At 39.9% G+C, this 26,119-nt stretch overlaps 1 protein-coding gene across 4 annotated transcripts in view; it reads right to left on the reverse strand.

Annotated features, from left to right (window-relative positions):
• The window catches only part of NELL1 (neural EGFL like 1), a 292,015-nt gene that overhangs the window by 22,113 nt on the left and 243,783 nt on the right, over positions 1-26,119 (reverse strand). The gene's annotated exons all lie outside the window — the stretch shown is intronic.

The following is a 26,119-nucleotide window of genomic DNA, read 5'->3' on the forward strand; positions in this document are numbered from 1 at the left end:
TGGCACCTAAGGTGCTCAGAGAACTTTGCAACCAATATTTAATCTCTTCTGTTTATATGACCAAAATAAATACCTAGTACATGTATAACAGCGTGTGACAAACAGAAAAAGCAGTCCATGTTTCAGCTGCAATAAAACATTTAGCTGGAAAAGAGTGAGGCAAGTGACAGCAAGTCTGTAGCAATGGAAAGGTACAGCAAGATGCAAACCCCGCTGAGTTTCAATAAATGTCCTGATTTTATAAAGGACTTCTTAAAATTTCTGTAACGTGGTTAACAGAGACCTCATAATTGCTAGTAACTTGGCTAATCACAGCTAGCACCTGGCTGCTTCTCCCCTTTGAGCATTTTTCAGCACATTTTTTTAGGGTTGCAATTAAAATTAGCAAATTAATTATATGTTAACCTTGCGGTAATTTAAGAAGCTATTATATTTTCATCCCTTTATTTAGCTCAAGCTATTTTTAATTTATTATTATTATTTTTTTTAACCCTGGACAGTTTTCAGCTGGCTACCTTGTCAATGGAAATGAATCTCATATTATTCACAAATATTAGCCATTTTCACCCATTGATATTTTTTTCTCTGCAACCGGCACATTTAAAATATACATAAAATTGTGTACACCTACCACAAAAATTTGGGGAAAACATGTTCTGAAACTGCACTTAGATCTGCAAGCATCAAAGTACCAGTGTCTCATGATCCTGACACAAGACCGAGTTAAGGTTATTAAGTAACCACAGAGTGTAGCTTTTATCTCCATTTACAAAAATACATACACCAATATGATTTCATGGACTGCAGTGGAGTCATACTGATGTACGTCAAAATAAATTTGAATGAAGTATCCTTCAGTACAGTTCCATTTTCTCACATCTTACGAGCAACATCACAGAAAAGTTCTATTTTTCCTCATTTAGGTAACAGTATTTGTTCTTGTTGAAATACGGCTGAGAAACCTAAACAAATGCCTTTTTCCAGTTTTACGTTCACCCTCACTCAAGAATGCAGCAAGTTGTCTACATAATAGGGTTATAACCACTATTTATTTCTAGCTTTATTCAGCTTCCCTCTAACAATAAAGTCAGTATTTCATGCTTTAAAATCTGTCACTGCTGCCACCTTTTCTGTACTTTTTATTCTGTTGAAGCTAATTTTAGTGTTAAAACACTGCACAAATCTAGCTGTCCATCAACGATGAGTGCTGCTTGCAAACTCAGACACTTTCAATTCATTACAGCAAATAGAATTTATACCCATGATCTTTTCACATGTCATGGCTGATGGAACAAGTTTAATCCTATTTCGAAAGTGAATGACTTTGCTATTACAGGTCAACTGCAAATTAATCCTTCCTCTTGCTTTCTTTTCTTCCTCAGTGTTGAACTGGAGAATGTTCCTGCTTAAAGACTGATTCCTTGGGTCAGTCCTGTATCGGACCTTGATCCATTCCATTTTACATTTTTAATTTACAGAATCAATAGAGATTTCCTAAAGTTCTTTTTTTTTTTTTTTTTCTAAACTTGAGCCCTTTCAAAAGTGTATTTGATTTAGGCTCATGGTAGAGGATACTAAATGACTGGCAGATCATGTCTCAGAAAGTCTGTCTGCCAGGATACCAAAACTAAGCAGCAGTTTACTCAATGGAAGAAGAGCAGCATCAGTGTACGAGTCTCTCCAGGTTATGTCAGAAAAGTAAGACAATACACAGAACTATTTCAAAACCAGGCGACTTTATTGTTGGCAGTACCATACCTGTCTATAGCTTTTGTCCACTGATGTTCAGGGAGACACAAACCAATTTCTTAAACTAGCAGAGCTGGGAAAATGGGACTTGCTTTCAGTGGTAGAGGTTCTTCCTTAACTGCCTTGATCTCCTTAGACCAGTGGACATGCTCTAGCACTGCCTTACCCATGCCATGGGCGGAGGGCAAAGGAAAAGGAGATCCTGTGCGAGTTTCTTGGGGAAAATCCACCACAAAAAACACATGCAGAAGCAACTACTAAAAAAAAAACAACTTCAAGCTCTGCTCCATACCAGCACCTCTCCTCTCCCAAAGCCGTTTCCAGCTGACGGGAAGTGCCCTGCGCTTCTCCTCTCCAGGTTCAACTCCTCACTCTCCTTGCTCTCCAGTCCAGCCTTCTCCTGCATGCACATGCGTGTGTGTGCGTGCTGGAGACGGGTTGGGCTGGTGGAGCTGGGAGGAGAATGGGGAAGCAACTCTCCCACTGCTTCTGCAGCAAGCCAGTATTCCTTTGGCAACACGTCATTAGCAGCACCGCATAATACAATATACATGACCAGCGGTATAAACAGGGAAAACCATTAGCGGCTTCTCTCCATTTGTCTAATACATCGCAGTTTCCTGTTCCCATGCTTGATGTACACAAAGACTAAAAGGGGAGATAATATTATGATCAGGTCTGTTAGCTTCTCCTGTGATCCTGTGCATTATTTGTAGCATATGTATAAACAAATCTCCGCAGGTATAGGAAAATATTATGGATTTGTTTTAGAAATTCAGAATCATTCAAGATGTTCCTAAGACCAAGAGGGAACTGCAAATAACAGCTTTATAAAAAGGTGTGTCACATGCCGTGACATTACTTAGTTCACTTCACAGATCGTTTCCATCTGGATGTACTATGGCTTTTGAAAACACTTTTTTGAGGATCTTTTCTGCATAGGAAGATGCTGATATACGTAATGGCTAGCTCAGGGAATTAGAATCAATTCACCTTTCCTCATCTTTGCCTTTCCATCTTTAGACACTAGCACTATGCCTGCATACTTGCCTCAAGATTAATACCTTTCTATCCAAGTCTGGTTCTGGGGTTTGCTATGCAATTTGAGACATATATGCACTTTTGTGTGTCTGTATATATGTGTTTTGTGTATGCAGATACTAACCAGAATACGCACATATATATACTTTCTTCATAAAGTTATGTTAAGCTGAATGGAAAATCTGTAACTCTGATCTGCCAGTGAAAACAGTACAAAATTTACAACCATTTCTCAAAGGAGCACAAGAAAACCAGTTCAGTAATCCTGTAATGACACAGGCCAGAGCAAACAACAAGGGGACATTTTTTGGCTGTGTCTCCATGCTTTAGGTCTTGCCTACCCTCAGTGCTCCTGGCAGCAGAACGAGCACGCAGCTCTCAGCTCCAGTCTCTGCCTTCTCGCAGCATCCTGCCATGGATGGAGAAGCCTGGGTCTTCACATGCACATCTTCACCTTGTCATCCCACATGGCTAAGCCATGCTCACAGAAGTCAGTGAAAACACATTCACCAGCCTTCAAATTTGTGGGTGCTTTCTGTAGGTCTGCATTAATAGACAGATAGTCCAAAACAGAATGCTTGCAAGAAACAGCCAATTTAGCATTTCCTTGGGAACTGCAAATATTCCAAAACCTTAACTTGCCTCTGTAGTCTTCAGCTAAATACCTGCACTACCTTTGCATTAAGCGTAATACTTCTTGTTTCTAGCTGTATTTCACCATAAGACATTGCTGCTTTTACCCCCATGGAAGTATTTTTGCAGTTTTTTTCATTCAAGCCTTCTAAAGAGACCCTGCACAGACCATTCCATTGCCTGCTTTTACCCCACTCAGTTATTTAACTGTCATCGGTACAGAACTGTTAATGGATTTGGCAACACTCCACTATAATGGCTTTGCAAAAGCTCAAAAATGGCACATTTTTGTATTGTAGAACAAAGGCACCAGTTTGTTTTGAATAAGCTCTCGTAGGATGTTAATCCTGTCCTTTAAGGACAGGTCTGTAATTTTTACTTTTAGCATTCCAGCTTCTTGCATTATTCATAAAGGTATTTATGCAGACAAGATAAATAGGATAATTTACCTCAAAATAAAACACAATGGCTTCAGAACCCAGTGAAAAAGTAAAATTAAAATAATTCAATCTTTTCTAATGCCTCATCACATTTAAGTCACTATGTGATAATACTGAAAGGAAAACTGCTCAGTGTCACGTAATAGCTAGCAATCTACAGCTTCAATGAGACAGAAGAGTTTTATTGTAAAAGTGTCTGTTCATCAAATCCTTACTGTGCCCTTTTTCATGCAAAAAGGTGCAAGATCCTTATCTTTAGCTCTCTGTTGATCAGGAGACCTATAAGCAGGAGAACCATGTACTAACAAGAAGGGATCACACAGGTCTCAAGCTTCCTGAATTAAAATCGTACCCTGCCAGTTAACTCCGTTAGTTCCAGAGCATTACAGCTTTGTTTTCCACGTTAGAGAGTTTTTCTTCAACATAAAAACACCAGAAAAATTCACCCAGCCAGGCAAGGCATAAGTTATACATAAAATCCAGCCTCTTCTCATCTCCTGCTCTCGCATGAGCCTAACTTCCACGAGACAGAGACAGCAAGAAAGGGATGTCACTGACATCACTATGCAAACAGCTTCCCCGCTGCAAAGGAGTCATTCGACTACTTCAAATAAACCCTGAAAGCAGAGACAACTACTTTGGATGAGCAGAGATGAAAAATTCTCTCTCTGTCTCTAAAAAAAAATCTCCCATCTGCCTACCTTTATGCCAAATTCAGTTGATGTATGCAAATAATAATGTACTGTTTTACATAACTTTATATAAAGGCTCAATTTTGTCCTTTCTTATTAACTTTTCTATTGGCTATACCATTAAATCTTTACAACAGATCTGACAGTTCATTACAGTTATCAAGAAGGGCCTGCATTTATCTTTAAATATATGCAATATAAAGCAGAAATACCCCAACAACAGCCACCGTTAAAGTCTGTTAGATTTTCCCAGTGCAAAGTAGAAGAAGCTACAATACTCCAACCTTGTCACAGGTTTACAACCCAGTGTGCCTGGAATACCAACGCTACAGCAACGCTACAGCAATTTAGCTGTTAAACAAATGGTAACTTAGAAGAACACAGATAACTCTATAATTTAGTTATATTTGAATAACAACTCACGGCTGTTGCTCATCCTCAAGGGGCCAGTTCATTCTTAAGACTACAGAGATACTAAAAATCAGAAAGGACAGGAATGACATCTGTCTGAGCCCTATCTATTGACATTTTTAATCATCAATTTCTTGTCTCATAGCTTTTAAGTGTCTCAGGTGGAACAGATTCCCCCCTCTATCTGCCTGAAGCCAATACCTGGCTCTGGAATAGTTGCTCAGGAAATTTTTCCTTTATGTTTAGCCTCTCTTTAAATTACTTTCATTTTAACTCATTAGGAGATTTTGAGGAAACAATTAGCACCAAATAACATATTCCCCTCTCCTCAGCAGTCACGCGTGTTTTCACAGACTGATAGTAATTGCATTATATTTATATTGGCCTTTGCAGCTCCTGCTTGGGCAGGAATAGTTTTGCCTGAATAAATGGTCCGAGCTTTGGTCCATTTTCCGATTTTGAGGACGCAGTAGTAAACCATAAGAATTTAAATTTGTTGAACTAGTGAACACAACTCATATTCATGAGTAATCAAACCCATGCAAACAGTATAATGGTACTAAATGGCTTTCAGGGATGAAAGGTGTGCCCACCACTCACTATAACTAAAGAAAAGCTGTAATATGCTTTATTATGTAATTCTGGATTGGTATTATCAAGTTTTTTTAATCATCTGAAACTCATGTGCAAATTTGGAAAGACGAGTTTAACAAGAATAAATGGAATTAAATTGGTATCCGAACAACACAGACTAGTTGTACCAGCAATTTATATGATTCTTTTAATATATAACATTTAATTTACTGAAATTCATTTTTAATACACACTCTGAGATGATGTCTTTATCAGTTTAGTGCATGTCTGTCTCACACCCTCATATCCGTCTATTTCTATGCTAAATATGTGGCATGCTTGGAGTACGCAACCTAAAGGTCCTGCATGGTTCAAATCAATGTCACTTAACAACACTGGAGCTAAAACAAGAAATTTTTGTATTCTCATATTTAAAGATTGCTGGGTGATGTAGGGAATACTAGACTGCTCAGTAGAAATCATGGCAAGAAGATACTAGGTAGGGTGAAGAACTATTTCATACTTAGTATAGCATTCCAGTTTCTGTTGCAAACAGGATTATAATCATCGCTCCACAAGCCAGAAACAAACAGACTGACTTTGCAATTAGTAGGTTAAGTTTCAACCTAAGCCAGAGACTTTCTGTCAAATGAGGCCTACGGTCAACATGTCTCTCAATTTACATCACCCTGAAAACAGCAGGGCTATTAGCCCAACACTTACTGTATTTCAGCTCTTCTCATATCTTGGAAGAATACTGCCATCACGTTTGATGTTGATGGCTTGGACGGAGGTACAGGGAGCACATAGTTCAGAAAAGCCTGTTTGCCAACTCCAGCCATTGCTGGACTGATAACTCACAACTTTAGGGTGAAAGTTCAGCTCATTCCCTACTAACACCTTGTTATATCCCACAGGAATGCTCCCCTCAGACTCTCTTGACATTATTCTCTTCCTAAATGTACCAGAGCACTTTGTGAGGACCCCGAGTTTGTTATTTTTCTAACTATTTAGGTAGAAATAGCGTACGCTCTCCATGCTAAAGTTACCCATATAAATCAGTGCAGTAGCATTTCCATACAGAAATCCAACTGTAGACCACTAGTAAAGTGGTACTTATTTAACTTGTTTATATAATTTTCTACAGCAGCATAGAAAGCTATCATGTGCAATTTACAGGTGAGATAATTAAGGCAGAGAGATACAGCAAATTGCCCAAAGGTGCCCAAAGCCAATGGGCGAGAAGCTCCTCAATTTCGTAATTCTAGCCCACTGTCCTGTCCTTTAGGTCACCATTTCTCTTTTCTCTGTGAAGATGTTCTCAAATAATCAAGTCAAGAGGCAAGGCCAACCTTCACTCTCCTTGAGACTCATGAATATGGGCTTTATTTTTGAAGAATGCTCAGTATCTTCATCCCTGATTACTAATTCAATTAAATTGTGATAGTGGAGTTGTACCTGCATATATTATACATGAGCAACTATTCAGAATATCAGATACGCATATTAGAATAAAATAAGAGAACAAGATCAACAGGACAGGTCCATTGTGTCAACAGACTGTAAGCAATGAAGCCCTCAGCACACAGAAGTATACTTCTATACAGCTAAGATTATCTAGAATTTTTTTTAAAAAAAAGTTCAATTCTATCCCTAACAGTACAGTTTTATGCACAAAATTAAAACCATACTAAAAACAAAATACAGATTTCAGAATTCTATTTCAAAAAATCTGCGTGGCAAAATACATTAAATATCTGATAAAATATTAGTATCTCGATGAGAATAAAAGGTATTTTTGACAACTGATTTTGGCACACTGCAATTAAAGAGTTGCACATGCTTTGCCAAGATCACAAAATTTAAGAAGAATTATCTAATGGAGTTAATATGTTAACACAAAAGTGTTGACAGGGACCAACCAGCCAGAAAAGGAGTGGGGGGTCCTGGCGGACACCAAGTCGAACATGATGCAGCAAAGGGACCCTGCTGCAAAGAAGGCAAACTGTGTCTTCAGCTGCATTAGGCAAGGTATTGCCAAGCAGGTGGGGGGAGGCGTTCCTTCCCCTCTTCTCAGCACTGGCGAGGCCACAGCTGGAGTACTGGGTCCAGTGTTGGCCTCCCCAGTACAAGAGAGACGTGGGCATAGAGAAGAGAGTCCAATAATGGGCACAAGGATGATTAAGGGACTGGAGCATGTCACGTGAGGAAAGGCTGAGAGAGCTAGGACCGCTTAGCCTAGAGAAGAGAGGGCTCAGAGGGGATCTCCCCAGTGCCTATAAACACCCAAAGGGAGGTTACAACAAGGATGGAGCCAGGCTCTCTTCAGTGGTTCCCAGTGACAGGGCCAGAGTCATTGGGCACAAATGGAAACACAGAAGGTTCTGTTTGAACATCAGGAAACACTTTTTTTTACTGTAAGAGTGACTAAGTGCTGGCACAGGTGGCCCAGAGAAGTTGTGCAGCCTCCATCCTTGGAGATATTCCAAGCCTTCTGGCCATGGTTCTGGGCAATTGGCTCTAGATGGCCTTGCCTGAACAGAGGGGTTGGACCAGATGACCTCCAGGGGTCCCTTCCAACCCCAACCATTCGGTCATTCTCAGATTCAGTCTCAGAAGGAATGTTCCCTTCCAAGAAAACTGCTGAAGTAAACTGGATGCAGGCTGCAAACTGCTTCATCAGAGCTACAAAAGATGAACGTTACCCCTTACAAAACAGGACACCAACAAACAGCACTCTCCACCCAACGTACCAACTGTTTGCAACGCAGTGCGTAACACACAAAGAATCATTCAGATGACACTGGCTCTACATATAAAAGTTTCATTGATGAGCCTTAGCATTACTCTCCAACGCTAGCAGACTACTCCACGCACAATCTTTAGGTGCAATGCATAACCAAACCACCACTCTATCTAACACTTGAAATGCTGAAGTTCAACATCAAAGAGTCACAGAAATAGCTTATTATCTTGTCTAGCACATCCTGTGATGGAGAATAAATGCTTCCTACCATACATTCTTCAGTGATCTACTTCAATCAAATTTAAAATGACTCATATGATGAGTCCTCCACCACTCCACTGGAAAGATTGTATTGCAGCCCAATAGTCCACAATGTTAGGAAATTCTTTTGATTAGTTAGAGCCCTTCCATAATTGAATATGGTTCAGACAAAATAATACTTGTCAAAACAATTTCACTGCTAACAGGAGGCAGCAGCTGATGAGAAAATGATAAAAAGCACATTTGCTTCACTGTGGCTGGGGTGGGGGAGTGTCAGCTGTTCTCCTTAAAATTCCTGTGTATACCACTGTGCCAAAGGTCACGAGAAGTAAAGCCAAATTGCAGGTTTTGATTATAATAGTGCACGCCCTATAGCACCCCTGAGAGTTTAATAATAATGGGAAATATTCTTAATTAGCTTTTTAAAAAAAAAAAACCTTGAAATGATTAACAGCTTCAGAAAAGCATTTTCATTCATACAGTAATAAATCCTCCCAAGGAAGCAAATCCCCAAACAAGCAGTGTAAAAAGAGCTCTTGAGATTGTAAGGAGAATAATGTAAAGCTCTCTGCATTCTTAATTAAGGAAGAAAAAGCTTCAGGAAGTGCTGATCAATACAGTGCTAAGTGATAAAAATGCGAACTTTTGGAGAATGTATGAGCATAGTTTCATAAAGAGTATGAAATCTGTGTTGGGTCTTCCACAGAGTGCACTGGATTGCAACTGCTCTCATTCAATGGAAGGTCCCCATCCACCTTGGAATAAACATATATATTTCTGATAATAAGAAGGGCACACAAAAACACCCTACACAAATGCTGTTCAATAACAAAAAACTGGAAGTGTTCCTTAAGAAGAGAAACCAAGTCTCTTGCATCATTTAGCCTATCTCCTTTTGTTCATAATGCAAGTAAAACCCATTCTCTATTTTGGTCTGCTTGAACTTTCTCCAGTGCTACCACCTTCCATCTGTTACCCGCTCCCACCAGCGCAGATAAATTTACCCAGGTTTCTAACTCCATCATGCCACATGCAGTGTCATAAAAAGCAGTTTGCTGTTGCGATTTCCCATGCACAATCCAGTAAGTTTTTAGAAAAAAAAATAAATCACTTTTGCAGTTAACTTGGACAGCGCCGTATTTCGCTGCATTAAACAATCAATCAGAGTCAAAATGTTGCAAAAACTGGTTAAATTTTCTAAACAAATGCAACAGTCCAAACATCCCACTGACACGTTCAGAATAAAGGTGAGGATTCATCCCACCTGACCAGAGATGCTCAACAACTGTCCTGTGCATCCTCAGCAGTGACTCAACTGCGATACAGACTTTCAAAAGGTAGTATCTGACTGCTTAGTATCTTCTGGATTTTTTCATCAACTCTAATCAGAATTCACTTTAATGTTAAATTTATTTCTTCTATATAGCACATTTAAAAATTGTAAACATATGTACTTTCAATCAAGCTACAAAAAAAAAGCCCCCCTGGAAGATTCAAAATTCTTGGTTTCCATTACAAAAAAACCAAATGATTCAAAAATCTTTAAACCCATCATAAAAAAAATTCCTAATTTACATGCAGTTTTAAATATAAATAAAGAGAATAAAGTATACCAGCAGGTATGAAAGCACACTGCTGCATCCAGCAAAATATTACAGGTGAAGAACTCAACAAATATTCAGGATTAAAAACTTCAGTCATTACCATTGCCCTTCTTTTTAAATACTGCAATGAGTATTTCCAAATAAATGAGAAGTGACTGTTTCTTAGCATAAAATGTGCACTTTGAAAGCACACACTCTCGTTCATTTTTTAATTACAGAGTGAATTTTTAACTTCACTAAACCATTAGTTGCAGACTTTGATCAGACCTCAGTTTTCCCAGCCTGGGTGCTGCTTCAGACATCAATAATTCCAATTAAACCAACTCTGAGATATGACTACATAATTTCACTAAGCAATTAAAAACATGCAACTGAAATAACAAGAAAATCCTGAAAGAAAAGCCAGAAAACTAATTAATAATAATAATAATAATAATGCACTTCCATACCATGTTTCATCCTGTGATTCAAAATAGTTCTTAAGCATTTTGTAATATTACGATACCTTGTAAAAAAGTAAAAATATTTTCAAAACTTTGTTTATTTGATTATCTGAAAGAGTTCTGATTATTCAGGAGGAAAATACCTCCACTCATTACAAAACCCACATTTATCCAGATTGGGTTTATGCCCCCCATTTAATTGAATTAACTAAGTTTTGTTATATATAAACTGAATGCAATTGCTTTTCCACAGCATTCCCAAAGTTAGGGAGTTTCTTATAATAGTTGATTTTACTATTTGAATACCACAATGTAATTTACTCTCTCAAAATGCACCAACCTATACAACTGTTCTGCAAAAACACATCTGCAAAAACTGGCACGTAAAACTAGACTTTATTGAACCAGAAGGATCATTTTGAACTTTGTAGAATCTCAAACAGCTACGTGATAATACTAAATATTAGCACTTGGGGTTATTGGGCAGTTCCCAATACTCAGTGATTGAATCTGGCTAGATGAGTAAATTGAGGATTACAAACAACAGCTACCTGAGGCTTAACACTGGTGCTACTATTGCCCCTGTGTTTGATCTTGAAAATTTTCTCCATATTTCTGTTTATTTGTAAGCAAAATGTTTGGATACTACAGAAACCTTTAGTGGCTCTTCAGTATATACTTCAGCTAGTATGTAGATTAATGAATGAACATAAGAACATTGTCATTTCACAAAAGGTTTTTATATATGCATATATGTCTATGCTGAGTTTCTGTTTCTGAACTTCATCATCAGTGAAACAGCACACAGGGTACCAGAACATCAAGAACCCAAAAAAGTGAGCATCTAAGGGGGGGGGGGGGGGGGGGGGGGGGGGGAAGGGCCATCCTACATGTATTTATGCATTTAGGTGGAAGACTACTTTTGAGCTTTTGAGGAAAGAAAAATAAAACCCGTTTCAAACTGAGCACTTAGACTGTCACTTTAGATTTCTTCCCCTAATTGCATGGTTTAACCCTAGGCAGCAACTAAGTACCACAGAGCTGCTTGCCCACTCTCCCACCCCAGGCCCTGGTGGAATGGGGAGGAGAATCGGAAAAGGTGAAACCCGCAGGTTGAGATAAGAACAGTAAAATATTTGAAATAAATTTAATAATAATGATAATAACCATGATGATGACAAAGAAGAAGAAAAGGGAGATAATAAAAAGAGAGAGAAGAATAAAACTCAAGAAAAGCAAGTGGTGCACAATGCAGTTGTTCACCACCTGCTGAGCGATGCCCAGCTACTCCCTGAGCAGTGATCAGTAGCCCGGCCAGCTCACCCCAGTTTATAAACTGCGCATGATGTATGGTATGGAACAGCCCTTTGGCTAGTTCAGGTCAGCTGTCCCAGCTCTGCTCCCTCCCTCTTGCGTGCCTTCTCACCAGCAGAGCATGGGAAACGGAAAAGTCCTTGACTTAGGGTGAGCATTACCTAGCAACAATTAAAACATCAGTGTGTCATCAGCATTATTCTCATATTAAATCCCAAACTCAGCACTGTACCAGCTACGAGGAAAAAGAATAATTAACTCTAGCCCAGCTGAAACCAGGAGATTGCACTGGATATGTTTCTTCTCACACAAGGACCATATAAAGTTTCTATGAAGACTATGGTCTCCATCATGTACATTAAATCCAGATCAAAGACTGGTTGAAGTGAGCGGCTCCAGACAGTACAACTGTGACTCATGTCATAAACAAGGACAATGGCAGTGGTGTAGCCATGAACATCAGAGGATATGAGCAAGAAAAGGGTTGTGGGGGAAGCTTTTCCACAGTAGGAAATATGACCTAAGCCAACAAATGGTAACAGGCAGTGGAAATTATTCTTAGGGCCACATGAAAGCACCTAATATGTTGCAGTTTGTAAGATTTAAACCACTTGAGAGTCAGTAAAAAAAGATGCTGACTGCCTGACAGCAACCTGGGCCAACGGGCGCTCGATAATAGATGAACACTAAATATTAGCAAAGCATGCAGCATGCCAGTGTCAAGGAACTTGTGACCACCAAAACAGAATATAAAACATCTGCCTTTCCAAAACAAGGTTTTCACAGATATACTGATCATAAAATACAGCAAAGGCAAATTGCAGGACATGTATTTCATTTGATTCTTAATCTATGCCAAATTAGAAATCCTACAGCCTACCTTCTAACTTATTTAATACAATAAAAAAGATGAGATGCCTTCATTACTTACCCTTCGGTTATGTAACATACCACCCCAAAATTCATCATTTTTTCAGATGAAAATCTTATTTTCTTTAACCTAAAGTCAAAATATCTACTTTTTCTCTTAAGAAGAGGTCATTTGTTATGCTGCTAGGGACATTTTCTTGGCAAAGCTACTTCAGTTTTCAGTACTGAAAATTTGGTCTCTGGCCTCACAGATTTTCAATCATCAAAATAATTTTAGTTCAAACCACATTGCAGCCTGCATACAGCTGTTTCAGAAATGCATCCAAATATCCATCTAAATTATAATCCAATCCAACATGACCAACTGCTGATAGAAAGTGACTGCCATTAAGACATTGCCTTCATTTGGTTTAACCCAGTAACATACACCCATATTTTAACATTCTGCTCCTGCAGAATCATCCTGCTGGACTGACAAACACAGGGTACCAGGAAAGGTGAAAGGGCTAAACTAGTAGCAGTCAAGAAGGAACTGGAATAATGAGGGAATATTTACAGTCCTTTTCCACTATAGCCAGCTCTGTCTTTCTAAAGCATAGCTAGGAATGAACTGGCATTGCTGAGCAAACATGTTTAAGTGTATTCCTGGGAAATTCTTTACTTCAGAAAATGCCATATGTATTTCATTGGCATATCTGAGCTTTTACCCTACAAAATTAGAAATAAAAGGGCTGAGTCACCAGCTGCTAGTTCACACAGACTAGCAGCCTTACCTGTGCCAAATATAAAATGTTTGTTGGGCAGAGCACCCAACAGGTGGGGGAGGCAGCAGCCCGGGGAGGCACTCAGCGCAAAGGCAGGATCGCCCCACTGTCTGGGGCAGCACTACCGGGGTTCTCTGTGTCACACCAGAATTTCAGAAGGACCTCACAGGAGCCTAAATCACAATTCTTTTTCAGTTGCTTTGATTTTGACTTTGCAACGAAGCACCTGCATACATAGTCCACTGTTACCTACCTTTTAATGAGATTTCCTTCCTACAGAAAGGTGAACATGAAACTAAGAATTACCTATTTTATTGCAGTGCTACAGCTAGCAGTCAGATACCAAATGGTATGCATGGCCCATTTTGCCTTTGAAAAACAAACAAAAAAGGCAAAGCAAAATGCCATTGTCCTGCTGTCCTTTATTTACAGCAGAAGAAAATCTGTTCCTGATTTTTGAAATAACTTCTAAAGGTCTGGGTTTCCAATAGGTGGCAATCACCTGTTGCTCATCTTATACAACTGAAGGAAGCTGTAGAGGACTAATTGTATCCCATATTCCCACAACAATCTTGATTACCACAAAAGACACCAAACCCCCTTCAGGCAAAAATACTATAGACTGAGATACATCTCAAATAGTTTTATATGTCTAGAATGTCTAGATATTTGTGTATTACAGACAGTTATCTAGTCCCCATTTATCATCAATGGAGAGTTGGGTGCTCTCAGGCTACAATTCATATAACATCTACTCCAGATGCCTCCTTAGAGGATGCATCATGCCTTAGAAATACCTGTTTCTCTCCACTGACTACATAACATGTTTAACTGACTACCTGAAATGTAGACAACCAGAACCTCTCCCATCAAAACAGGGCAGAACAAATTCTATTTCACTTGGCAATGTATGCATCTCCATGAAAAGGTGTCAGTGAACTGTGGTGAGGGGGTTTGTAAGTCTAAATTATGCATCAGAATCTCAAATTCATTCAGGCTGCCTGGGGTGTCAGAAGGTCTCTGGTCCGAGCTGCTGCACCCAGCAGGGCCCACCCACCATGACAGCAAACCAGTCTGCTCAGAGATGCATTTAGGCAGGTCTTGAAAACCTGCAAGAACATACACTGCACAGCCTCCCTGGGCTTCTTCCCCATGGGAAAAAAGCTACAACCTCTCCTGTTCGAATTTGTCTGTTGTCTTTCATCTCCCCTCCCTGCATCCCTGTAAAAAGCCCGGCTCTTTCTTCTTAGTAACTTCCTGTAGGTGCTGGTGGCTGAAGGAATTTCTGTTGGTAGTTCTCACACTGCCCCGGTAGCCATGTGAAGCGCACCACAAAAGTTGGGCTACCTGCTTTCTGGGGTGAGATGGGGAACCACTGACTTGTGTCTTCTCCAGGATGAAGAAGCCCCATTTCTCAGCCTCCCTGCACAGGGCAAGCGCTGATCACCCTGATGGCTTTCTGCCGATCAGGCTGCAGGTTATTGATGTTTTCCTCGTTCTGGAAGGGGCAAAACAGGACACAATATTCCAGGTACGGCCTCATGAGTTCTGGGTAAAGGGAGATAACCACCGCTCTCAGCCTCCTGGCTGTGCTCCCGTTAATACAGACCTAGCCTCAGAAATTCCTCCTTTTGTGTCTGCTACAGGTTCCCACAGAGCGGGCTGTCTCTCCCTGATTGATTTTCTCCAGGCAGCTGTCTCCTCCCTGGCCACCGCAGGTGTTCTCAAGGCCTGTTTCATGCTTCCTTCACACCTCCCTCTGCTTGTTGTTCTCTGGACACTGGCCTCCCATTTAGGTGTGCCCTCGTGAGATACCCTGTTGTCAGCTGATGCACTTTTTGCACCAGCAGCAATAATAACTGTAACAGACCACATCAGCTATGAGGAAGGGCTCCACAGGACCAATGTGAGGTCATTTGCTCAGCAAGCTGAAGATGAATTAGAAAAGATCATCTTCAGGGCAGCGTTGTTTGGCTGGCATGTAAGCAAGTAAGCTACTGGGGCTGGTTTGGCCGCTCTAATGGTCCAGTGGGAGGCACTGGATGCAGGAAACAGTTTGAAAGATATGAAAACAGTGCTTCTAACAATGCTTTAAGGGAGATATATTTTACAATAAGCCCTTGCCAGCTTTTTATTGCTCTTTTATCCATTTTTATACCTTCCTGTTTTCTTTATCTTTTTTTTTTTTTTCTTCCACACTGGTATAGAATAAAAAGTTCAGGTGACACTACAAAGAAAATTTTTTAAAGCTGCCAAACTTAGCAGAAGGAAGTATTCAATACACCAACCGATAAAACAGCTTCCTTTTTGTCAGACATGCTTTGAGGCTTTGTCCTAGGCTGGCTGGTTTTTGGTTGTTCTGTTTATTCCAGAAAAGTATTCCTACCCTTCCAAAGCCAAACCACCCACACATTCTCTGCTGGCAAAAACATGAACCAGCTCTGTGCCTTCTTGCACACACCAGTGATCATTCATCTCTTGTTTGAATTCTTTTTTTTTTTAAAGACCCCTGCAACAAAGTTTTTGGCCAAAGCACTCATAGAAGATTTCTCTGTTTCTGAGACTAGAATCTTAGAAAGGTTTGGGTTGGAAGGGACCTTAAACATCATCACATTCCAGCCCCCCTGCCACGGGCAGGGACCTTCCACTAGACCAGGCTGCTCCAAGCCCTGTCCAGCCTGGCCTTGGACACTTCCAGGGAGATGGGGCATCCACAGCTTCCCTGGGCAACCTCGTCCAGTTTCTCACCATCCTCACAGTGAAGAATTTCTTCCTTATATCTAATGTAAACCTACTCTCTTTCGGTTTAAAGCCATCACCCCTTGTCCTGTCACTACAGGCTCTTGCAAAAAGTCCCCCTCCAGCTTTCTTCTAGGCCCCTTTAGGTATTAGAAGGCTGCTATAAACGTCTCCCCAGAGCCTTCTCCAGGCTGAACAACCCAATCTCCCCCAGCCTATCTTCACAGGAGAGGTGCTCCAGCCTTCTGATCGTAGGTTTTATTTTTTATAATCTTTCTCACCAGAAGTCCACGTTTTACCTTAATTTATATTGCTTTTAATCAAAAGTGCCTCTTTTAAAGTTGTTAGAATCATACCAAAGACGTGAGGTAAGAAGAATTGGGCTTCCTGGGAAGATGTGACTATTATGTATTTATTTTTCAGGTTAACTGTGACTTTTAACTCACAAATGTATTAAAAAAATAGCTTCCTCCATTAAAAGCCATTAAAATAGCAGACAGTATACCAAGAAATCCCTTCACCAATCATCGCCAGCCCCGAGCTATCTACAGCAGCTATTTCATGGCATGTAATTACGCAGGCAAGGACAAAGAGAAAGTGTCTTTGACCACAGACATTTGATTTATTTTGTGAAGCGTAATTTTCCATGGAGGAATTTTTCAACAGCCCATCCCTGGCTCTGTCAATACCATAGACCATACTGTGGTGAAAAAAAGTTCAGCTTCCCATCTCGAACCTGCTGTGCTTTCACCAGAGCATAACTGGAAAGGTACTGCATCCCCTAATGCGGTTCCTAGCCTGATGTGGATATACAGGGCTGTACCTGAGCTTCATGGGCTGCACTTTCAGGAAGGAGACACTATTCCATAGATGGAGCACCACCTTCCAAATGTTTCATGTCATTAAAAAAAAAGCAAGGATGAAAAACTTAATTCTGCATGAAACTTCCATTTTCTTTCTCTGCAAAGTGTGTCCTGTTTGTTACAAAGTAGCAGCTGAGCACTTAGATCAAAGCATCTCCTGTGTTGGACTGAAACTGAAGTGTCAAACTATTTCACTGCACCACTAATAAGAAATGCTTTGATGTACAAGTGTGTTGTGTGTGCGTGTGCATAAAGCACTTTAGTCGTTACTTAGTAGCGACGCATAATATTTTTGAAATAAATTACCCAAACTGTAATTTCGTATTATGCTATGTCACTGCAAGTAACCCGTATCATCATGGTACTGTTACTGACATGTTATTAAGCAAGATGAAAACGAACACTGAAGCAACCTTCTGAAACATAGATATTCCCTGTGGAAGGGTATTTGGCACATCCATCAGAGAATGCTGTACAAGGAAACAATGACAGCGCTCAACAATACCACTCAAGTACCCTCTGATTAAATTAGAGTTAAGGGACATAAGCATCCTGAGCCAAACATCAATGAAGACAACAAAGAGTGTACAAAGAATTGGCCTGGAGCGTGTCCCCAGATACGTCCATCAGAACAACTCCACAGTACAACATTCGTCCTTTGGTAAATAGTGTCTCCACTGGATAACATCAAATCATATCTGATCTCATTCCAAAATATGTACTTAAAAAAGCTTACTAAAAAAGGTAGATCCTCAACTGTCTCACTGGATAGCAGAGACCTGCCTCTTGGCAGAGCCTCCACTCCCCAGCACAGAGAGTAGATCCTGCCTCTGTAAGGGATGAGAGCACATCCCTCCTGGAGCACCATAGCTCTTCCCAGCCCTTCCCAGCTCCAGGAGGCAATAGCCTTCCCGCCAGCTCTTAGGGACGGCGCACATATTCAACTACAGTCAGTGGGATGTAGAAAGGGAAATGGAAACATTCACCTGAACATGAGTCAGCCTCGGATCTCTGGGGAGAACGATTACCAAATATGTGCAGTCAAATAACTTTACAATCTCATTTTTTCATGTGTGCAAAATATTAAAAAGTCAATTTCAGTCAGCACTTTAACAGCCTTGAGAATTTAATTAAAAATAAATCCAATGTTATAATAATTCTCCAAATTTTTTACTGCTGCTTCATAGTTCCAATATGATGTCTATAAGCGAGGGAGGCTAGAGTGCATTACTGGTTTAGCTCTACAGAGGACCCAGGTCTGACACTGCTGAGAAACACAGATCGTGCTGCCAGTTGCTCCTTTTAACCTGGAACAGTTTTGGCATTTCCAAGAAAACTGAAAAGACTTCCACGTGCAATTAACCGGTTGGATTTCTCAGTTTCACATTAATTATTCTTCCTAATATTCACCACCTTCTTATTTGTATACACCACTCTTTAGCATATCACCATGTATTTTTCTTTTAAAGGTCCCCTTCACCTCTATAGATCATTAAATCCTGCCTCTTGAACAGCATAATGTTATTATTTTGTCTTTTTCTCTAGCACTGCATAGCTTATGTCTAAAGCTTGTGGTCTTCATTGATTTATAACTGCCTACCAATTACTATATTGATAATTAGGGATCATTTATTAATATGCATTAGCAAGACGACAGCAAGACAGTTGTCTGCTTCAACGGCTTATTGAAACTATGTCTGAACAGTATCAGAAAAATCTCTGAATACATATTCTGTCATATTGACTGTCACATGCTGTTTCCTCTTACATAAAAAAAAAAACTTCAATAAATCTTATATTCCATCATTGTCATTTGAAAAGCCATTGTAAGTTTTATTTTATGAGGATTTTAAACTTCCATATTTTTGTTTTATATTACTTCATAAGACAGTATGCAGTCCTCGTGTTGACATCCAGTATTCTAGTTAATTTCATTTTTTAAGAAAATTTGGGCAGTTGTTACCTGTTTCTGTTTCTCCAATTTGTATCATTAAAAAATGGCTTATCACTAATATATGCACTAGTATCACTGGCAAGCCATGACAAGCCGACAAGAAAACCAAGATATAATATAAAAACAGCAACACAAAAAATGAAATTTTAAGATTCCCACTCCTAAAAAGTTTCCAAGAATATTTTTAGATTCACAGGGCAAAACACTACAAATTGTATCAAAACTTAAGTTTTTGACACATTAGCATTTTCTTTAAAAGCAAATTCCCACTTCTTAGTTGCATCAACAAATTGAGTTAAGTCATTCACCCAACACGTTATAGGTACTTGTCATGATATATGTTCCACAGACAGAGAAAAATGAGCCTGGGGAAATGAGGGAAGCACCTCCAGTCACTTAAGTTAGTGGCTTAGTCAGGACTAAAATCTATAGTCTATGAATTTATTTCCTGACAGTAGCCATTAAATTACACCCCTGCATGCAGCAACACTTCGTAAATGTGACAGTTTGGATCCCACTTAATATTTAATATAGAACTTTAAACTGTATTAAACAGCCTGAACAAAATTTGCAATCCAACAAAGACTGGACAATTTCATAGATAGAAAACAGAGTAATTTTCACTCCTGCTATTTGGTACTAAATGAAATGTCTTTCCTACATATAAATCATTCCAAATTTGCATTATAATTAAACTATGTGACACTTTCCCTAAACGATGAAGCACTTTGGGGTGCAGCATTTTGGCCCCTTAATCTTTTGAGAAGCAAATTGATGGAAGCAAGGTGGTCAGAGAAAGAAAACAGAAGAAAATGAGAACAAATTATGAAGCTAGAGAAAGTACGTGTGGAATGATGATAACAGTTTGGATCGGCCCCAGATACCCTATCATTATAGAGATATATTTCCTTGTTTTAGTACTTCTAATAAAGAAGAAATTTCTACTCTGAAATGAGGCTAATGGTAAAACTTTGTTTAAAGACTGCTCTGTGCCTCGCTCCTTCAGCTCCAACAGCAGCAAGCTAATCCATCTACAAAGAAAGGCAGATGCTTTGAAATAACAAGGAACATCCTTGTACTCATTCCCCAGCCTACTGTGATTTTGCCAACTTAAAAAAAAAAAAAAAATAACCAAAAAGCAAAATGGAAAGCATTGCAGTGCTCGAGTCCTACTGCTGCCTGTGTCACTGATCTGCAAGGTAATGATGGGCATATTAAGTTACTTGCACTTATACCCGCAAAGACTATTTGGGGATGGGGAGAGGCAGAGCCAGAGTACAAATCTATTCCAGAATTGAGAACATAGCTCTCAATCCTCAGGCAGCACATGAGAGACAGGGAGAGATGAGCAATGAGAGAAACATGGACATGTAACCATCCCTGGATTAAAGTTATTGCTACTGGAGGCCAGCAGAATCATCTAATCACCCTCCTAGGAAACTATATCCATGTTTATTACTCTGGGCAAATCAATCTTTATTGGTTTCTGCAGTGTGGAACACCAACATCAGGAGACCTTACAAGGGACCCTACTGCAGACCCTTCCCTGGAAAGAGAGATAGACGTGCAATGCCTCAAGCACAGAGAGTCATCCCACAATCAAAAACTTGAGGTTAAAAATTTCATTAGCCACTCCGAAAGCCGTGTGCACTCACAAACAGAAATGCTCTGCCTAACATCTCTGACCAAAAGCAGCAGCTGCTGTTGGGTCACGTGTGTGTTTAGCCAAGAGCCCAGCTCCAGGGCTGGATTCTTACAGCACTCTGGGTTAGCACGTTGGGTCTCAATAAAGCTTATTTTTTTGTTTTAATTACAGTGTATTCTGCATAAAGTAATTTCAGGGCTGGGCAACCCTGATTAGACAGATTGGATTCATACTGAAGTAGAATTTACAGCCTCTAGGACTTACCTTACGTGTGAAAATGGGAGTGTTCACAGACATCTAATTACAGCACTTAATGAGGGACTGCACAATAGCACATCTCCCTTTACTTTGCCACAGCCCCATTACAAGTAACTCTATTTCCTTAGAGATCCAGGCTTTTCCAACCATGCCATCTCACTATATACTCACCAATCAAAATGGAATAAAGTCTATCCCTCATGTTTCTGGAAGTCTGTTGATAAAAGAAAACTGGAGGAGGCAAACTCCTCAAACATTTGTCTTGTAGCTGATCTCGTATTTTCAGCAAAGACACAAAAAAAGGGGATACAACTTTGGTCAGTACAACTGGTACAACTTTGGAAAGCACTGCCAATGCCAGGGAATACTGGAATTTCATTCTGAAAGAAGGGACAGGCTGTAAGGACTTCCCTAATAGAAATGGAATGAGAAGTAATGATGCGAAGTGCCTTGTGATTCTGCTTGAGAGCCTTGTAATAAGCATTTCTGCTAAAAGATGGGAAATTAGCAGCGAGAAATGACCGAGGAGGATAAAGACCATATTAATCAATCAGAGGATCATAGGATAAGGAGGATTAGCTTTGTTGAAAAAGGCAAAAGCTATCTAGAAATTATCAACAGAAGCATTTGTAACAGAAACAACAGAAGTATTAATGCCATAAAACAGGGCACAGTGACACACATCTCAATACAATTTTTTTCAACTCTGCTCAACAAAACTTCAAAACCCCAGAGCCACTGGGACATACAAGTGAATCAATAATCTATTTTATGAAATGTAGTGTTCCTCACTTATTTAGCCTTGTACGTTCAAAGCCAAGAGGAGATATTATTCCTTTGTGCAAGCTCATTTGAAGCAAATAATAAAAAGGTCTTTTTCATTTAAGACAAAGAATGACCAGTGACAGAACACAAATGCAAATGAGTAGTCACTGTCAGGAATACGACTAGTTGCAGATCAGTAGAAGGTTCCCAGCCAAACAATCAGCAATGTTTGAAATATCTTTGCAGGCTGAGTAGCAAGGTATTTACTTTTTTCCGCCCCCCCCTCCTTTTTTTAAATACAGTCACCCACAGTAAGTGGGAACTAAGTTAGATCATCTAAAAGCCCCTTGTGTTGGATAAAATACTAGACACTTTATTATTTTATTAATGATAACTGTTAATATATGATAAAATTCTAAAGAGAACAGCACTTTTCACTCTTTGTTATATTAGACACCACAGGGCAAACCCTGTGATCCGCTTTCCCTTCTCTGTGTAAACAGAACGTGCCCGATTTCCATTACAAATTTGTTCTGTTAGCTATCAAGAACTAGCCATCACACACTAAGAACACTTGTTTATTCCTAGACTAGCCTAACAGCACTTTGAATACAAAACGTGGGTTTCTCTGAGACAGGAAAAGACAGGAAGGACTGGGGAAAAGAAAGCTATTGACATTTCAATACATACTTTTCAAAAATGTTTGTTACATTTGCAGCATCTCCCACAATGTTCCTGGGAATCAGCCAGGTCTATCTATAGATATACACCACATAGCTTACAAGTAACTATCTTCTCCTTCACATAAGACCCAATAGATGGTAAGAGCTAATTAAAAAACATTACGATTTCTTGTTGAAATGTGCAATTAAGAAGAGAAATGAAGATTGAGATTAGCAAAGGCAGAAGATCTCTAAACTTTATATTACACAATTAACATTTTAAGTAGAGTGGGTCAAAATAACTAGGCTTTTTACTTGCCTGCAACACTGAAAAGTGAAACAATCATGCTTCAGGTCAAATAATGCTTCATTTATTTTTTAGCATTATTTTAACATTTTCAAGGGTTTGTAAAAGCTGTTTCACATCTAAAATTGGAAACATTTGCAGGCGGTTTCAATGCTGCTTATAGCCTACGAACAGATACAAAAGTACATCAGACATTTACGCCTGCAATAGCCATACATGAAATCTTGGTGTGTTAATTAAGCTCTATATGTGTGCAGAGAAAATAAAGATAATTCCGATAGAAAATCTGAACAGTTCATTTAACCAGACATAGGTCCCTCTGACTCCTGAAATAAATAGAAGTTAAAGGTTCAGGGTTACAAAATTATCACCTTGCACAGCTTATTCAGAGTACTGCTAAGCAGCAACGTCATACAGAGATGTTCTGATTTACTTAGTAGAAAACAGGTAAATAATGCAAATCAATTTTCAGGAAATTAATAGAGGTGACAAAGGAGAGTCGTGCTCAGGCTGCTCTACCTTGAACATTGCTGCTGGCCCAACTCCTCTTCCCTGACCACCCTCACAAGGGGAGCCACACAGCAGAGCAAGAGCTGGAGCACACCATGACCTGACCACAATGCCACAGGAAAATGAAATCAAAGCCACAACCACCTTGGAAGGAACAGACATAAGTACTGTGTGTCCTTCCCTTCTCTTCAGTGCTCCTGATAGGGTTTTGGCTGCAGTGCGTCTACCAAAGGGCAGGCAACGAGCTTAATGGCAGATATGGGCCAACTGAAGATCCAGAGAGGAGGATAACAAGAATAATGAGAGGTCTAGAAAGCATAACTTCTAGGGAACACCGAGGGAAAACAGATGAAAATAATATGCAGACGAATATAAATTTGAGATATGAAAATAGGTCTCAAATCTGAAAAAGCCTGAAGTAGTACGCTTGAATTGTAATAAAATAGATTTAAAACATTAAGCCGGTACTAGTGAAGACAGAAGCACATTAACAGGCTATCTAGGGCAGCTGTGCAATCTCCATCCATTAAGATTTTTTAACATGTTACATAGATGTGCAAAGAAAAGGGGCAGTTCCTCTTCAAGAAGTCACAAAGACCTGGCTAAGGTCCCATCCCAGTTTATTTTCTATGAGTCTAATTTTGTCTTTTGACCAGCATATTTGGCCTTAAGTCATTCTTTTTTCTCAAGTTTTCCCTATTCAGTTACTGACTTCAGTAAACTCAGTACCAGGGAGTGAGAAAATAGTAATTTCCTTATGCCCTTTTCATTACTTCAGAGTTCTGCTAAATGCAGCTAACTGGGGAGGAAGAAGAAGAGGCAACACAGATATCCGAGCCTGAATCTTGGCAATGAAGAAAAGGAGCCAAATGTCCCAGATATTGCATTTAAAATTCTTTCTGGCCCCTAAGAGATACATTTGTATAGGCTACTAAACTTCAGCACAGTTTGATATTCATAAAAGCCCTCCTAATCCTCTTTCTCTTGGCAAAAACTCTGTAGCTTGCTGTTGTTACTAGCTCACCCGATCCAACTTTGTGGGATTCTTTTTTATTTCAGCTTTTTACCTTGGTTTTCCCATAGTGTCTGGGATTTTGCTGAAGAACATTCCCATCTAAGAGTTTTAGCTCAGAGCACTGCAGTTTGCCAGCTCCCTAGAACCAGGACCTAACAATCTCCTGAGCAGGGGATAACTCTTCTGTTCAGCCAGGTTCACAGATGAAGTATTACACATCACATCGAGGAGAAACACCAACCAAAGGATGAAAAAAAAAATGTAGTCAGAGATTCCAAGAAAATATACTCCACAATAATTCATTACTGCCAACTAACTCAACAGAAGTTACAGTAGTATAAAACCAGTTTCAGTCAGAACAAAATCAAATTCTTTCCCTCAAAGACAACAATATATTTGATCATATTTTAAGTCAGTTATCTGCATTCTTTATTTGGTAAATAGCAATTTTAAGAGTGTTAGATGCCAAAAGCCACAAACCATACATACATAAAATGGAATACATAAATTACATTACAAGATATTGAAGGATATCACCATGACATTTTCACTGCAGAAACCGACAGCTCTGGTATCATCTAGAATGGTGTCTGTTAACTCCCAGATAACATTTGATTCTTAATTAAAATAACACAAGCCTATCCCGTTCACATTTTTTATGACTTCCCAAAAATACTTTGGACTTCAGCTAGCAAGGCGATACTGTGAGTGGAAAGAAATACAAGCTTTTTCACATGAGTAGTGATGAGACAGAAGAATCAGAAGTGACAAGAGGAAAGTTTAACCGCAAACCTTGGCAACACAGAGGGCACAGTGTGGGAAAAGACAGAACAAGTCCACCCCCAGCACACCCATTTCCCAACTGCTAGGAGACAACTTGGGTTTTGGAGTGGGGTGGTACTGTACAGGCGTGTTAAGCCTGAGTTTTTACACCCCTTCTTGTTTCATTTCTCAGCCAAAGCATTTATGCTGTAACATGCCTTGGCAGCAGCGTTAGGCTGAAGGGGACGGCCACTTCTGAGAGGAGGTTTAGGAAACACCACTTACTGCTTCCCTGCAATTATTTGCCTCTTCTGAGTTGGGCCAGGAGAGGAATTCAGAAGTCCTCCCCCTCTCTCCCAGCTCAGAGGAGCAACAGATACCTCGCTGGGCTGTGAACCACGGCTGCCTCTTGGCAGGCGCACAGTGGGAAGGACCAGCCCTGTGGCGGGGCTCCAGCAGCAGCAGCACATCTCCGCAGGGGCTGGGAGGGGGGTGGCAGGAGCCCACCCACCTCCCCAGAGCAGCACTGAGCCCAGTGAGCCCACAGACCGGCCCCCTACACAGCAAGCATGTCACCCACTTGAGGTGTGTCACCTCCCAGCTGGGTTGGCCTTCCAACAACAGGCAGGGATAAAATTCAGTATAAACCTTGCCTGAAGCGTAACCAGCCATTTGGGCTGCTCCTATGAAAGAAGAAACACTACTTTGTTCTAACCATCAAAACTTCTGGTTAAAACTTCGCAGTGGCTGGGATATGAGAAGGTGACGTTTCAAAACCCAGGGTATTTTCTTCTTTTATTATCGAGGTAAAAAATAGTAAAGTGTGTCTCCTGAACTTTTGTATTAAGGAAAGAAAAAAAGGTGCTCAGGCAGAGACCTTGAATGTCAAGTGATTTTCATGGCTGTGTAATAGACTCTGAAAAGCAGAGGATTTTAATAGAAGTGTCAGTCAGAGTCTGTAACTACTTCCATACAAAATTATGACATCGGTGCTTAGTGAGATTTTTAAAGCAACATATGCAACAGTACTAGGCAGCTAATCTGCAGGTTACTAGGACCAAGAAAATTAATTTTGGAACTTCAAGTATTCCCAGCATT

The sequence above is a fragment of the Falco rusticolus genome, chromosome 10, assembly GCF_015220075.1.
Source record: "Falco rusticolus isolate bFalRus1 chromosome 10, bFalRus1.pri, whole genome shotgun sequence".
In the NCBI taxonomy this organism is placed as follows: Eukaryota; Metazoa; Chordata; class Aves; order Falconiformes; family Falconidae; genus Falco; species Falco rusticolus.